This window comes from Argopecten irradians, chromosome 9 (assembly GCF_041381155.1).
Source record: "Argopecten irradians isolate NY chromosome 9, Ai_NY, whole genome shotgun sequence".
In the NCBI taxonomy this organism is placed as follows: Eukaryota; Metazoa; Mollusca; class Bivalvia; order Pectinida; family Pectinidae; genus Argopecten; species Argopecten irradians.
In genome coordinates this window covers 32525831-32537895 of record NC_091142.1, presented here as the reverse complement: position 1 = coordinate 32537895, position 12065 = coordinate 32525831, and the positions used below count along the sequence as shown (strand labels likewise).

Sequence of the window (12065 nt, the reverse complement as noted above, 5' to 3'; positions counted from 1 at the left end):
AAGAGGAGGGAGTGGTTTGAGTTGAGTTGTGTTTTTTATTATATGGAGTAGGTGTTTCAGCAAAGAATGTTGGTATCTGTTACCTTTGTTGATCATATAACATATGGTTTTAGCAAAAGATTGAGAGACTATGGGTTTCTGATAGACATGCATAGTTATATCTGTCTAATTAACATAGACAGCCGTGTATCTGACAAGGTGACTTTGTCTTAATGTCTCAGACATGTACACACAACAGAAAAATCAATTAAGATAACGATTATGTAACACTGAAATAACTCCTATTACCGAATTCACATCCCCTGCTGACCTGCTAGCTATACACTACAGCTCAACAAGGTAACAGACTATAGATATTAGAAAGAATTTTCAGTTACAGTTACCCTAAACTTTAATCAAAGACCAAAACGAAGGAAAGTATTAACCTATCGATATAATAGCTTTGGTCAAAGGAAAGTGGCAAGTAAAACCACAGCTAATTGATAATGCATTATTGATATATATATACAAATGTATATTGCTCACTGCTTGCACATTTCTTTTCATTAGATTACATTTTCCAACATTTCTTTATTAATTCAGGTAAAACTGCAGACCCTACACAAGCTATTGATTGGTAGAAGAACAGGGGAATTCCAGCATGAAAATCCACTGCTCTACCAACTGAACCAAAGTAGCCTGCTCCGTCATCTGAGTGACAGAGAAAGTATTTAACACTATGTACAAACTACACCGACCCGATCCTTTTACAGTTGAGATACTGAACAATTTCTACAGTTTAAGATCCTCTACCCCTAGGTTAACCGGTCACAACATGTGCAGGGTACTGAATTAGTAGCTATATGTCTGGAATATCTAAATTTAGGGTTTGTTGGCTATTAATGAATTCGACCTATCAAATATCAATGTTGGGACTGAGACCAATATATAATTAATATCAACAATAAAATCAGAGCATTGATATGTAAATCACTACACTAATACAGTAATACCTATCCGGTACATTTATCAGATTTCATAAGTTGTGATCTCCACTGGAGGTAATGTAACGTCAGCTGCCTTTTACAATTCATTTATAATTTATAGACAGGCATTTGTCTTAAAAATATTTATAATTTTTTTTTTTTTTTTTGCATTTGTCAAGATGAAAATACTTTCTAATTTATCAACAGGTATCTGTTTAAAAAATAATCAATTCTTGCATGTATCAAGGTGAAGATCACATCAATCCAATTGCTTTTGAATTCCATGTATATTGATTCTATGTAGAATGACCTGATGCAATGTATCGGCGACAAGCCATTACACTTTTACTCCATTTGTTCTTACGACGGATAGACATGTGACAATACACTTGTCAGTGTCCTCAACTTCTATTAGATTTACTATAATCCTGCACAGACAATAAGTCAGTGGCAAATGTAAATCTAGTTGTCAAGCTATATAAGCAAAGCTGTACAGGGTCCCATTTCATAAATTTCATTAAAATGAAATAAACAATATATTTAGTATTCGATTTTAAAAGATTTGAAACAAAAATACAAATAAAACACAAATTTGTGGAGTTACACCACAACAATATAATATAAAAGAGAACTGTACAAACTAGATATCATAATTATTTTGTTTAAATTGGTTCTAAAAAACTATTCGGAAACACAAACACAAATTTGTGGAGCAACACCACAATGTCAATGGATATGTACAGCTTTATATTTTATCTGTAATGGTTCAATATATAGGTGGAGTGAAACAAGACAAGGAAACAATGGAATGTCACCTGTATAACAATAGCTGTATTGTCTTAGGTATGGTATTACCTGGTCTGATCTACCAAACTATTGAGCCCTGATCACATTAAAATGATGTCTATACTGTAGTATTAAATCTAACTCTGACAATTTGATACCTGCATGATCAAACCATCAATTATTTATAAACATGTTTTATTTTCACTATCAGATACCAGCAGTTAATCCCATGTTGGTGTTTAGTAACAGACAAACATGACTACTTTTTAAAGGTTGATGTGTTTCACACATATTTTAATGAACAGGAATGGTTTGAATAGTAGTCAATCTAAGCCTGTAGGAAGGGTGGGTCTGGTGTTAACACATAACTGTTAGATCTTGTATTTTGTAGGTTTTAAAATCTTCTGTTCATAATACCAATCCTGTCCATTCTTCACAAAAGTAGAGTTGTCTGCGAGATAAAAAGGCTCCCATATATCTCCAGATGATATAAGGATGGGACAGAGCATGACAGGATAGCACTGATGGAATGGATGGGACACTAAAAACACTTATCAATATACAAGTTCTATTGAAATGAAAATATACAAGTTCAGGTTTAAATTAGATTTTCTGTAAGGTCATATTAACAGCCAAGGTTATGACATGCCAGTTAGGGTTTTATGACGTTTTAGAGGTAAATGAAGGTATTGAGAAAAACCAGTGAAAAACCAGTTTAAAACAGTAACGAGCCGAGGGCTGATGACACCATCGACAGTTAAACGATCATCTCTGATGACACTCGATCTTATATCAATTTATGGCGGGGCTGCAGTGGAGATTGGTTAAGATGTCCCAACATGTTCCACCTCTAGGTTGTATGTTCTAACCCCATATGGAGCAGTTGCTAGGTACTGACTACTGGTTGATGATTTTTCTCCGGGTACTCCAGCTTTCCTCCACTATCTAAACCTGGAACGTCCTGAAATGACGTTTTCCAAATCACAACCCTGGGGTGGGAGGGCTTTATGATAGAATGTCAAGACACTCCTTAACAACATCAAAGTTATTTACGATTGCTAGCATACATTAGGTCCAGCTCAGGAAACTTTGTAACAAAATGTCGCGTGCTACTTCAGATGAGAAATATTTCAGTTGAGAATAAACGTGTGATAATACATCAAACAATGGTGACTTTTCACGCTATAATTGATTTCCGATCTTCCAAACATCTAAACATGTAAACAGTATAAAGACCTACTTGACCCGCACCACCAGACCTGGGACGGTTGTTAGACAGAAACTCAGATCAATCCCAAATCACAAGGGCTTCTCTCGAGTGCTCGATAAATATACCAGCTCCTTTAAGCCAACGGAGACTTTAGCTTACAAACTTTGCTACTTTCTCCTTAGGATAAATGATGTCAATATCTTGATCTATGCTGGAATCTTGAGTAAAAAGTTTTACAGTATTGAAATTTAAGATTATTTCTGTTTTGGTGTGTAATGGTTCTTATTGTCAAAAGTATTCATGTATTGTTTGTTTGAGTTTTACGGCCCATCTACAACTAATGTCATTTAGGGCCATGTGTCCCTTGTACAATTAACATGTAGAAATTTGCCTGCATGACATTAGACCACAGTTGTATTTATATCTACAATATAACCTGCCTTTTAAAGTGACCACCTCTGTATATTACCATTATTCTCTTGGGGGCTAAAATGACACATTTCAACACATTTTGACCTCTGTATAACATCCATCTGGCTATCAAAAACATTTTGTCTTTGTATATTAGGTTAAAGACAAGTTTTGTATTGTATTGGCGGCAGAATTAACCGTAGAATAAATGCCGTCGACATGTACAGTTACTGATATCTGTTATGCTAACAGTATAAAATTCAAAGCCATTTCATTATAACATACAGTATTGAAACTTACATCAATGTAGTACAAGTCAAAATTCAATTCAATTCTGTATATTTCATTTCACTAAAATCCAAAATGTATAAAAAAAACATTTGATTTTTCCTGAAATTTGTTATATTCCTTATTGTACCCAGTATATAAAAAGAAAGTTACAAGTATTTCTACATTCAAAGCTTAAGTGTTGAAACCAACTTCATTGGCAGTGCATGGCTCATTATCCATTTAGAAGTTGTGAAAGAAACTATATGTATATGAATAAAAAAATTATAGATAGGTATATGGAATATCTTTCACATGATTACAAATAATAGGTCAGAAAAGGTTACATTTTCTTTACAACATCGAATGTAAAGTTTCAAGTGAGAGATGGAGGGACACCAATGTTAAGAGACATCAATGTGGAGGGACACCATTGTCAAGAGACACCATTGTCCAGGGACACCATTGTCAAGAGACACATTTGTCAAGAGACATCACTGTCAGGTACAGGTCAAGGACACCATTGTCAAGGACACCATTGTCAAGGACACCATGTCAAGGACACATTGTCAGGAACCATGTCAAGGACACCATGTCAGGAACCATTGTCAAAAGTCAACTCAAGAGACACCATTGTCAAGAGACACATTGTAGAAATGTCAAACATTGTCAAACATGAGACACCATTGTCAGGAACCATTGTCCAGGGACACCATTGTCAAGAGACACCAATGTCAAGGGACACCATTGTCAAGGGACACCATTGTCCAGGGACACCATTGTCAAGAGACACCATTGTCAAGAGACACCATTGTCAAGAGACACCATTGTCAAGAGACACCATTGTCCATGGAAACCATTGTCAAGAGACACCATTGTCAAGAGACACCATTGTCCAGAGACACCATTGTCAAGAGACACCATTGTCAAGAGACACCATTGTCCAGGGACACCATTGTCAAGAGACACCATTGTCAAGGGACACCATTGTCAGGAGACAACATTGTCCAGGGACACCAATGTCAATAGACACCAATGTCAAGGGACACCATTGTACAGGGACACCATTGTATAGAGACACCATTGTCAAGAGACACCATTGTCAAGAGACACCATTGTCCATGGAAACCATTGTCAAGAGACACCAATGTCAAGGGACACCATTGTCCAAGGACACCATTGTCCAGGGACACCATTGTCAAGAGACACCATTGTCAAGAGACACCATTGTCAAGGGACACCATTGTCAAGGGACACCAATGTCAAGAGACACCATTGTCCAGGGACACCAATGTCAATAGACACCAATGTCAAGAGACACCATTGTCCAGGGACACCATCGAGGGACAATAGTATACAGGGACACCAATGTCAATAGCCACCATTGTCAAGAGACACCATTGTCCAGGGACACCATCGAGGTACAATAGTATACAGGGACACCAATGTCGATAGATTCGGTGTGTACCTGTGATCCCACCGCTGACACCAAATTGATGTCGGACTGGTACCCATAATCCTTTGCCACCCCCATAAATCACAGTTTATATGGAGACTTCACAAGACATTGGTCAATAAAGGGCTCAATATGCATCATAAAGATGGCAGCAGGGTAAATATTGGCCTTTGTATTGGCTACTTGTGACAAGCCTCTTTGTTGACATACATATCTATGTACTTCATTTTGATCATACTCTACCATCACCACAAGGAACTCGACATTCCATAAAATAAGCTCATTCGAATTATATTGATCAGAGCTGTATAAGATATATATATCGCCACAAAATGACTGTCATAAATCACTTCAAAAGAATTTCATTGAGATTTCTGATAACGAGGAATCTGGTAGATTTACTACAGTATGGCCTTTCAAGGCTACTGTTACAATTGTTTTTATGACATTGTTTCATTCTTCTGTGTCTATTTTAGGAGACCGAAGTGCACTCTATATAAACTGCAAGGCAGTTATTGAAAAAGATTGCACTTCGGATTTCGGTCTATACATTGATAGACCAAATTATTATGGTGTTCAATCCTCATTATACAGAGAGGCAAAATGACGAAATAGGAGAATCTGACGTCTACCAAACACTAGTCTAAACCTTCCCATGCAAATCACTATAAAAAGCTCACATTTTTGAAACTTTCTTCTATAGTGACAACTTCATAAAATATGTCAAACAGTTTACAACTTCAAAAAGATATATTAAAGTGAACAGTCGGGCAAGGATGGCTAAAGTCGGTAAAAATGGTGTGAATGTATCCAGTATAATTTCTTATGAAATGGAAAAATAAAATCTCTCGTCAAATCTGTCTGCGTACAAAGAAATTAATTTAAAGTATGGAAATTCTAAAACGTCCTCCCGGCTCACTATGTCCGTGGTTACATTTCCACGCAGCCTCGCTTTCAATGTTTTCAATTTTTCTTTACTTTAATGGTCAGAACTGGGAAACTAAGCAGAACTTGACCGTCGTTTTAATATGTGAGAACTTTTGGAAGGCCAATGAACGCATTTAGACTGGTTTTCTTTGCCCGACTATTCACTTTAAGTTTTGCAGTATTTTTGTAGGGTGCTTTTTGACTTAGGGGAGGTCTTCTATGTTGTAGGTGCTTCCCAGAATAAAGGCCTAAGAGTTTTATGACACAGCAATACACATTTAGATAAATATTGTCTGTGATCTGTGAAACATGATGTAAAAAGCAAATAAATTCTCTTATGAATATTAGCAGAATTGGACCATCACAGGCAATATTTCTCTACATAAATTTCACATTAAGGCCCTTTCATATGAATTTCATTTGAAAAAAAAATCACAAGAAATTCAATTGAAAATTTTAATGTGAAGAAATATTGCCTGTGTAGGTTGATCGGTGATTACCATGCAGGTACCTCAATCAGTATCTGCCGGCTTGTGTTTCTGATCTGAATGAATGCTACATTATTGACTCTAATGCTACAAAATTGATGAGCTTACCTACCTCTGCTTCAAGCATTGACAGTACACTTGTCAGAGGATATGCAAACTTGTATTCAGGGGCAAGGACTTGGTGAAAAGGGGGTGGATTGTAGAGGAATCTGATTGGGTTTGAGCCCCGATATGGTCGCTACATTTTCTGATCTAATGGTACATGAATATGAACTCTGAATCAACACTTGTCAAGAGGCTGTCATTTGAATATGTACCACACGTCCGAAAAAGGGGAAAATTTTAACATTTGTGATCCAGTCCAGCAATCCCCCAAACCAATCTGACTAAATTTAACCAATCAGATGTCTTTATCCTTTTCCCCTATGAGTCTTTGGAAATCGTTTTCATTGTGTTGGACAAAACTTCCTGAATACCGGTTTCTATGGAGAGCAGACAACAGCCTCAAGTTTTGAACAAATCTGAAGCCATGGTGGCCATTTTTTCAATTGAAAAATTACTTTTGCATAATCTTAACACCAACTGAGTACGTCTATGATATGTTTAAGAACTTTTTATAAAGATTGCAGACGACAGAAAGATATCCAGACACATTGCTTCCTGTAATACTCCCCCCTCCCTTCTCTTCGTTGTGGGAGGTATAATAGCAATAATTACAGGCCTTATACAGGTATGTGTGAATGCTATACCATGTACTAGAGATGTAAACATCAAATTATGTATTTAAAATGAAAATTAACACATCAGTGACGTTCCTGGTTCTAAACAACGATTCATTTATACACAAAAGAGCATACAGCCTACCTGGTATTCCTCTAAATCCATCAGTAATACCTGATGATCTGTTTCCTGAACTTTGAAACAAACCGTCATCAATGTAGGGCTTTGATCACCCTCCCTGCTGTGTTCCCCACCAGGACCAGTACAGATAGCATTGATTCCTACCTAAGTGGACCAATCCATTATAAGTACTCCTGTCAATTCCTCCATCTCGGGTTCAATGGTAAATCAATCAGGATTATAAACGGCAAAACGGCAAATCATCTGTGGACCAGGACAGGCGTATAGGTGGGGTATATGTGGTGATTTATAGTGACAGAGCCGACATCCCTCACATACCACCACAGATTAGGCTGTGTTTGATCCGTACATCCATCCACTCAGATTTGAACCAAGATCCACTTGTTTACTGGATAGAAACACAAATATTTTCAAAATATGCCAAAACATGTAGACCCTTGTATGTTTCAAGCATGGTTTTGTGTGCATATAGAGTAATGTTATGAATACAAAAACATCCACGCATTCTTGGGGATACAGGTATGCATTATAAGGATGTTCACTTCAATTATCAAAACCTGTGCATACTTCCAGAAGTATATATTCTAAAATTTAAGCTAAATCTCTGCTAACATACAAAACTGCTGAACTGTTGTACTTTGAAGTCCTGGTATTTATTGGTAAAAACAATGGTTTTTATTCTCTTACACCTTCCATCACAGTACTGTATTTTGCAGAGTATAAGTCACAACTTTTCCCCTGAAAGTCAGCCGGAAAATACGGTAGTTAAACATCAGATGAAAGCGCACATGACATTCTAATTATTCCCTTTAATTCATAAATCGCTGTCAAACTTAAGGCTTTTGATTTATACTATGAAAGTGCAATTCTTTTGAAGCCTGGATCTGTTTTGTTCAGAGTTAATGACAATGAAATAAATATAACATTGTCCTATACTCGAAAAAGAGGTTCTTTGGAAGCCAACAAAAAGGTCGGTCTGTGACTGATAAGAAATCAGAATAAAGCCAGTCTGTGCTGTTGTAGTCATATCAAAATACTAATTTTACTCTGGATGGCCGTGAAATACATTTTAGTGACATAGTGACCAGCTAACACTCAAAATTAACTGTAGCAAAGATAAAGTGACAAAGTTTTGATGGACATCCAAGGGTAATAGCCCTGCCACACAGCAATAAATACAATGCAATCTTAATGCAATATTTGCCTTTATCAAAATTTTATCCTCTATACAAAATGGGAAAACAAGTATTTCCTGTATGAGGATATACAGTTGAATATTGTATATAGTATAAATAGATAAAACCCTGATATCACTTATCATGAATGAATGATAAACTGCAGCCATTCTCAGTTTAACACTATACATCTCCAGTATAATGCATGACTGGTTATACAACTGCTTATTTACTTCTGGTATCTACATTTTATCTCTTCTAGTTGATACACAAAATTATCGAAGGCCTCTTCATTAAGGACCAATATTGAATCAGTGTGTGAAATCAAACCGAATACAAAAATAAACAATTTTCTTTGGACCATTAGCTGTTAGTCTAAACAATGTTACACGACTGAGAATGGTGCTGGTTTATTGTGGACAGACATCCAGACAATGTGACAAATGATCAGGATCTAATTAGTCCTAGATTAACGACATTCAGGCAATCAATCATGTGTTCAAACGAGTGGTGGAGTACACAAAGTCACAGCCTTCCTCAGTACGTAGGGTATAATTTATACAGACGTACCAGGTGTGTATGTGAGAAGGTAAACAGTAGTTATAGGACTTGTTTATTTATGTTATTACCCAGGATTTAATCACACCTGTTTTCATTAGGACATAGAAAGACTAATATGTACTGTAAGTTGAATATGATATCAATCATTACCTTATACACCATTTACAAATGTAACCAGTACTTTCTAATATGTCAGTCTTACAAACTGATATTTTACTTTATCATGATAATGACCAAAGTCAAATGCAGTTGCCTTTAATTATTGCATGTTTTCAGTTTCACTTGTATTCAGTCATTTGTAGCAACATTATGTATGTAAAGATATAAAGATATAAATGTATATATATTGGATATCTAATAATTACAGGCGCCCTTAAACTTCATGGCAGTTTGTGTTATCCATGAGAAATGGACTGGTCTGTGCTGACTTGGTTGTGATCTTTTGCAAAACACTTTACATTGATGACATAAAACTGACTGATACGTAAGTGACATATCCACCTGAAGCTACTTAGCAGAACAAACGTTCCATTCACATGCTTTGGATCAACCATTGACATGATCAGTACCAAATAAGAAATATAACATTAGCTCATTTTATTTCACTCTACTAAGGAGCGTTTGACATCTGTGTCAAATCAATTACACGGAAACATTAAAGGTAACCGAAAATGCCCTTAAATCAAAATAAAATTTCCATGGTTCAACTTTTTGGCACAAGTAATGTGTTTTAAACAACCGAGGATACAGTAATACCTCTGCTTCAATAGAAATCTAAATCCTTCTTTTAAAGTTTCAGGTGCTCGTCATCAACTCACTGAGGATATTTCTGTACATTTTATGTGTAGTTTGAGAGATCAATTGTCCGATATTAACCATGTGATAACGATATCTGATTGTAAGAAACAGAATTATTGCCTATTTGATGGCCCACTTTCATATATTATACAACGATGCATATATATATATATCTGTATGTTACCCATAAAAACTGTGTGTAATAAATCACATCATTTAGAGAAAGCAGTACATAAATTGAATCAATTCATATTCTATGAAGAAAATTTTCAATTATTATGGTTATCTAAAATAGAAATGTCAGTTTTCTTGGTATAAATCCAAATGAATATCAATCATTTCTCTTCATTTCATGACAAAGTAGAAGGACTTTCAATACCTTTACCATACCGTCTTACAATGATTTACAAGTTTTAGATCAGACTACGACAGCCTTAGTAATGGTAACTTATACTGTATATCACATAATACAATATTGACATATATTAGGTAAGAACTGTATAGCACATTCTATCTGTGATTGATTTGGCAGTAATGGGGTTTAAATTCTATAACTATACACTGTACATCATTTACAGTAAGATATGGGGTCAGGCGTTAGTGTAACATACACAACCACACTTTAATTAACAGAGACATTTCAATCTCCATCAAAACATATACTCCAGGTACACAAACCCCCTCCCCCACACAAACCCCCTCCCCCACACAAACCCCCTCCCCCACACACCCCACTCTCATTATGATACGAAGCCAGAGAGCTAACTACAAATAGTAGAGGACCAGGAACCTTGACCCTTTACTTATTGTAAAGAATTTGCGGTTGACCAATGATAACCCAATATCATTTCACCTTGACCTTAACATTAATGACTGCTTGCCTTTCACCTCTAACCTTTTACCTTAACTGATTATTAGAAATGTTACTCTATACATTATTTTGTTCAAGCTCTTACTTGTGTACCTGTTGTAGTTAGTTTTGAACATTAAAGCAAGACCATGCAAAATATCATCAAAACAAACCTTTACAGAAAGTGGTAAGTAAAATCAATCATTTTAAACATCCAATATACCTAATCATTTGTTGAGGAATATCTAATGACTCCAATATATATATTTTCTGCACTGCAGATCTAGGTCTCCATACCCATACTTGCAGCCAAACCCCTTGTGCTGAATTATGACTGTAAATGTTACAAGTATTACAGGCGATATAAACAACAACTCCAGTAAACTTTACAGCCAAGGCACTGTTCTGAATTATGACTGTAAATGTTACAGGTGTTACAGGCTAATATAAACAACAACTCCAGTAAACTTTACAGCTAAAGCACTGTGCTGAATTATGACTGTAAATGTTCATGTGTTACAGGTTATATAAACAAACCAGTAAACTCACGACTTATTACAGCGATATAAACAACAACCAGTAAACTACAGCAAAGCACTGTGCTGAATTATGACTGTAAATGTTACAGGCGATATAAACAACAACTCCAGTAAACTTTACAGCTAAAGCACTGTGCTGAATTATGACTGTAAATGTTACAAGTGTTACAGGCGATATAAACAACAACTCCAGTAAACTTTACAGCTAAAGCACTGTGCTGAATTATGACTGTAAATGTTACAGGCGATATAAACAACAACTCCAGTAAACTTTACAGCCAAAGCACTGTGCTGAATTATGACTGTAAATGTTACAGGCGGCGATATAAACAACAACTCCAGTAAACTTTACAGCCAAAGCACTGTGCTGAATTATGACTGTAAATGTTACAGGCGATATAAACAACAACTCCAGTAAACTTTACAGCTAAAGCACTGTGCTGAATTATGACTGTAAATGTTACAAGTATTACAGGCGATATAAACAACAACTCCAGTAAACTTTACAGCCAAGGCCTTTTAAACACCATCTAAAGATTATGTTATGTACAGATCTTTTATTCTCTGATTTAAAATGTCTTTCATACTTGTTTTTTTTTCTCAAGGATTTAAACATTAAAACAAAACTTTCAATATGGAGATGTAAGTAAGAGACATGCCTTAAAGTTTCTCATTTGGACAACGGAATAAACACCCAACACCTTGACTGGCTAAACTTGAACTGTCGTCAAGGAGGCCAATCTTAACCCCACCATAACTCTTAAAAAGGTG

General features: G+C 35.9%; 1 protein-coding gene across 5 annotated transcripts in view; it reads right to left on the bottom strand.

The window, feature by feature from the left end:
- The window catches only part of LOC138332096 (golgin subfamily A member 6-like protein 26), a 115243-nt gene that overhangs the window by 101161 nt on the left and 2017 nt on the right, over positions 1-12065 (bottom strand). The gene's annotated exons all lie outside the window — the stretch shown is intronic.